We start from the raw sequence: 5,573 nt of genomic DNA on the forward strand, positions 1-5,573 counted from the left end.
GCAATTGGAGCACAAGGGGAAATACTACAACTGAATATTACAAGGGGAAATACTACAACTGAATATTACAAGGGGAAATACTACAACTGAATATTACACGGGGAAATACTACAACCGAATATTACAATATAACAATTCTGCATGCGGAGAGAATTCAGGAGTCAAATCTAGTCAAAGACCTGGGCCTCAGATTAGGTCGCTTTTTTATGTAATATAGTTAGTGCTACAGAAATAACACATTTCTTGGTTGTTTTGGGGGAATTCTCTTAGTTAATGGACACAGGGGGCTTGTAATGAAATCAAGGTGTAAGCCCTAGCTGGTGTTGCTCAGTGGTTAGAGAATTGGCCTATGGACCATAGGGTCCCAGGCTTGATTCCGGTTAAGGGCATGCACCTTGGTTGCAGGCTCCTCCCCAGCCCAGGCCCTGGTTGGGGTACTTATAGGAGGCAACCAATTGATGTGTTTCTCTCATATCAATATTTCTCTCTGTCTTTCCCTCTCTCTCTTCCACTCTCTCTAAAAATCAATGGAAAAATATCCTTCGATGAGGATTAGAAAACAGACAAACAAACAAAAAGAAAGCAAGGTGTGAAAAAAGAGATGCCCAGCAGTCAGTGAGATAAGGAGATGCTCTAATCTTCTGAGCATGGGTGGGCCAGGTAGCTATACACGTGTAAGAAATACTCTGAAGTCTTTTTGGTGAGGCCATGGCAAATGAAGTGTGAGCGAGAATTCCCAGGTCAATGGAAATATCTCCTTTTACTCAGTTCTAACCCCAGGACAGTGAAGAATTCCGAGTCAAACTTCAAGGCACAGTGGGAGGGGAGAGTTGGAGCAAGGCTAGAGGTGTGTTCTCCAGGGTTCTCAGCCACTTAGGAAGCTTGTTGTTTCAGCGAGTGACAGCCGAGGCCACTGGCTGACAGATGAGTGATTTTGCCCCAATTGGATGTGAGCCAGGTGTGAGCAGAGCACGGGCGAAGGGAAGGTAGTGAATCGGAGGTCAGTTTGGTCGATTGTTTTTGGCTTCATACCATCCTTACACCCTGCAAAACTGCATCAGAAGAATCAGGAACAGCTAAATATAAAAAGTTAAAAATACCAAGGCCAAATCTTGCAGGAAGATAGAGTAAATGGGATAGAGACTGGGAATCTGAGCTCTTATCCCCAGAGACTTCAGGTTGCCTCTGACTCCACTGTCTAGACGCAACCATTGGAGGAGACTGTCCAGAAATGGGAGGAAGCTGTGGAGGCTGCTGCCCAGAAATGAGAAGAAGCCGTGCAAATGCAGAGGCTGGAACTCGCCAGTCTGTGCTGGGAGGCCTGCGACTCTGATGTGTCCAAAGATTAGCGAGGCACCTGTTTCTGTCTGTTTATTTTCATTTCACAGTTTTTATTAATTCCACTCTCAATATTAGCTAGTTTTAGAAATCATCTGAAAATGGCTCTCATAATATACCTATAATTTACAACCTTTTTTTTTTTTTTGACTGTGCTAATATACCAATCCTGGGAAGATTAAAAAAATTTTTTTTGTTATATTTAGAGAGAAAGAAAGGGAGAGGGAGAAACATTGATGGGAGAGCGAAATGTTGACCACTTCCCACTCACCGCCTAACAGGGGATCCAGCCCCAAACCTGGGCAATGCCCTGACCAGTAATCAAACTGGCAACCTTTCAGTGCACGAGACACTGCCCAACCAACTGAGCCACACTGTCCAGGGCCCAGGCAGATTTTAGGGCAAATTCATTCTGGAGAGTTGCAGTGACCCCTGGAACCCTAGCCCTGAAGTTCTTCTGGGGGGTTGGGGTATCAGTAGTTCGAACTCTGTATGGGGGCCACTGCAATAATCAGGCGATGGGCCAGGCCTGTACTGAGCAATTGTAATCCTTGGATTTGGTCTTCAAGAGTGTCACTATGTTAGAGGGTGAGGTTGGCTGCAGGCTAGGGCATTCACCACGCTGGCTGATGAGGTCCTTGATGCTGGTGGAGTATGGGGTCAGCTTAGGATCTGGTAGGTGAACTGGGTATTTGAGACTCTGTGACTTTAGAAAACTGCTGACTTCCTGGTCACCACATTGGACCATTGATCTAAGAAATAATTGAAATCACTGTTTGGCAATATGGTTTTGAGATCAATGCAGCCTATCGATGTGCTGTTACCTTATTCTATTGATGTTGTAAAATGGCCACCTAAGTTCACTGGATGGCTGACCCTGTTCATTCATTCATTCATTCATTCAACAAATGTTTATTGGCCAGCTTCTCTATGTCAGGCACTGGGAATAGGCCTGTGATCAAATCAGACAAATTGGTAAAGGTCTCATTGCTAAGGTGACCTTTAAGCAAAGATTTAAAACAGGGAAGGGTCCCATGAGAATATGCCAGTGAAAAGCACTTCAGGATGGGCTCACAGCAGTGAAAAGGCCCCGAGGCAGGGACATGCCTGGAGTGTGTGTACGACAGTGAGGCCAGACTGACTGGAGTGAAGAAAGAAGGTGGAGGTGAGTATGGAGAGGAGTGTGAGGGTCAGAGTGAGTGGGGACCTTGAAGGCCATGATCAGGATGATGGCTTTTACTCCAAAGGAGTTGGGGACCTAGTAGAGGATTTTGAAGAGAGAAACGACCTAATCTGACTTTTTATTGTGAAAGTTTTAAAATCTTAACAGAAATGAGGTGATATAATGACCCTTCATGTATTTATCACCCAGTTTTGATGATGATTATTTTTATTTGTACATATTTCCATGTTCAATTCTAAAGGATGAAAACTTTTTAAAACACAACCACATTATCACTATCATATTTTAAAAGTTAAGATTTAAAAAAATATATCAAGAATTTGGTAGGTACTTTGAAGGTGATGGATTTCCTGACAGTTGTGATGTAGCATGTGAGAGAGAAGTCAAGGATTGGACAATAATTAAACTCCTTTTCACTGTCATACATTCATTGGAAGATTACTAATACACACTTCAAAATACTTTTCAAAGACTAACATCTTGCTTCAGGATTTTTAGTTTCTTTCCAGAAACATTATTCAATGCCACCAATTCCCCAGCTAAATAAAGTATTGTTATTTCTATTTTCAAATGATGCTAAGTGGCATAGAGTTGCTGACATGTTAAGTAACTTATCCTAGAGTTCCTTAGATAGTGGTTGGGAAAATTCTGGCAAACTGGGAATGACTTACCCACACTTGAGAATTCTTTTGCTCTATTTATTATCTCTTCTTGTCTATGGGAAATCTGGGTAGGCAGTTGGGTACATGTCAGGCCTGATGTACCAACCTCTCAAGGTACTTTAATTATTCCAAAGACTATCATGGCGCTAGTTTCATACAATTCAACTGAATGGAATTCAATTTAAATAAACTCGAAAGATTTATCGGCTGCCTCCGATAGATTAGATGTTGTTCACAAGGTTTCACAGTCTAACAGGCATGAAGCCTGTGTGACCATTGTGCACAGAACTGGCTGCTGGCATACAAAGCACCTGGAAGGTGATTGAAGGAGACGCAGGAGATGAGTTTGGAGAAAGTGGTCAAGAAGCTCCAGAGAGCACTTTATATATGTTACCCTCGTCCAAAGGGATACTAACAGCACGTCAAACTCCCAAACTCCCTGCACGATGCAGAACTGCTGCCTGTGATAGGGGGTGGGGCGTATCACACACCAACCCAATTGTCTCTCCATGAAATCCACATAGTGTGCGTATCCCACGTGTTCCAGTGTCACAATCTGCTTTGTCATGTCTACGCCCCAGGGTGATTTACAGGGTCTTCTGGGGACTTAGCAAGACTTTTTCTGCGTTGCATCAGCAGCAAAAGAATTGGTTGCTTTTGAGCTTGTTTTCTGTCGGGTGGATAAGAATAATAAAAGGAGAGTAACTGCGAAGGTTACGTTTTAACTTCCACATCTAAATGAACCCTTAGTACATACCCAGAGGGGTTAACATTTCTGGTCACTGATTATGTTTGAAAATTTGGCCTTATCATGGATGAAGTCGTCCTGTGCAAAAGAGCTTTTTTAAACCTGATCCAGGTGGTCTCCTACCCAGAATGGCTCAGCTGCTCTGGAACTCTGTCCAGCCATGTATGCTATGGGCCGTGCCGCGGCCATGACTGAAGCTTACTTTGCGTTTGATATCTCAGCTGCATTTTCGTCTATTCAAGTTCCCACCTCAGTCACTGTTGATAGAGCTCAGGGAACGAAGGAAATGCCAAGCATGCAGAAGTGCTGTCCCTCTTTTCTTTGTCTCTCCATTTCCTGCCTCCCTTCCTTCTAGTTTTCTTTTTCTTCAGTATTCTTCTGGACCCAGCTGGCTACAGATGTTATTGTTGGTTGGTGGCATGGGGCAGCATCGCGGCCACACATCCGCAGAGCTGGAAAGGAACTTAGAAAACATAGTCGAGACCTGTCATTTTGCAGAGAAGAAACCGAGACCCAGAGTTTGGGTGACTTACGCAAGCCATGCAGCTGTCATTGGCAGCTTTTTGCCTGGAACCCGGGAGTTCTGACTCACTCTAGAACTTTCCCACCACGGTGCCCTGCCTCCCTTGTTTGATCCCGAAGCTTGTTACATCTGCAGCAGTGTGATCCCTAATGGCATACAAGTTCCCAAATGCTTTTGTAAGTAAAAAATTCCATTTGCAAATCTGGATGTGTTTGTGTGGAGCTTTTATGTGATGACATGTTGTCCTTATCTCTCGAGTAGGATCATAAACTGGATGATGGATGAGTCGCACTTAAAAGCAGACCAGAGGCCAGTGTTGGAGCAGGAGTGGTTTTGGTATTTGGAGCTCAGCCTGCAGTGCTTTTTCCAGGATGCTCAAGTCTTCCTCCTTGAGTTCTGTTTGCTTGGGGGAGAGGCTACCCTTCTCCTTGTTCTGTAAGACCCCGGCCCCCCCCTCCCCCCCCACTTTTTTTTTCTCCTTCCCCATCTGTCCTTTGTTCTAGGATGCTAGTAAGTAGATGCTTATGCAATGCTGTTGAACGAATGAATGCATTTCTTTTTTTTTAAAAAAAATATTTTATTGATTTTTTACAGAAAGGAAGGGAGAGAGATAGAGAGTCAGAAACATCGATGAGAGAGAAACATCGACCAGCTGCCTCCTGCACATCTCCCACTGGGGATGTGCCCGCAACCCAGGTACATGCCCTTGACCGGAATCGAACCCGGGACCTTTCAGTCCGCAGGCCGACGCTCTATCCACTGAGCCAAACCGGTTTTGGCAAATGAATGCATTTCTTAACATTTCTGCATAGAAGTCAATTATTATTCTCCTACTATCGTGTCATATTTTCTGTGGAAATCAGACTAGAAATGATACTTGTTTTACAGAGGTGTGGTGTCAAACCACAGCTCCCTCTTGACTTGCCTCTTGTGTAATCCATGTGCCTTGTGGTTTCTGCATACCATTCTGGGCTTCTTGTCCTCACCGCCCATTAGCACTTGTAAGAGATTGGTTTGTAGAGAAAGGAAAGGTGATGAAACTCTAATCAGGTCATTTGGTTACACATTAGTAACTGATAAAAGGTAAAAAGATGTTGACTAAATGGCATTGTGTAGGGA

General features: G+C 43.9%; 1 protein-coding gene across 1 annotated transcript in view; it reads left to right on the top strand.

Moving 5' to 3' along the window:
* The window catches only part of ESR1 (estrogen receptor 1), a 196,138-nt gene that overhangs the window by 959 nt on the left and 189,606 nt on the right, over positions 1-5,573 (top strand).

Source organism: Myotis davidii, unplaced genomic scaffold (genome assembly GCF_000327345.1).
Source record: "Myotis davidii unplaced genomic scaffold, ASM32734v1 scaffold1323, whole genome shotgun sequence".
In the NCBI taxonomy this organism is placed as follows: Eukaryota; Metazoa; Chordata; class Mammalia; order Chiroptera; family Vespertilionidae; genus Myotis; species Myotis davidii.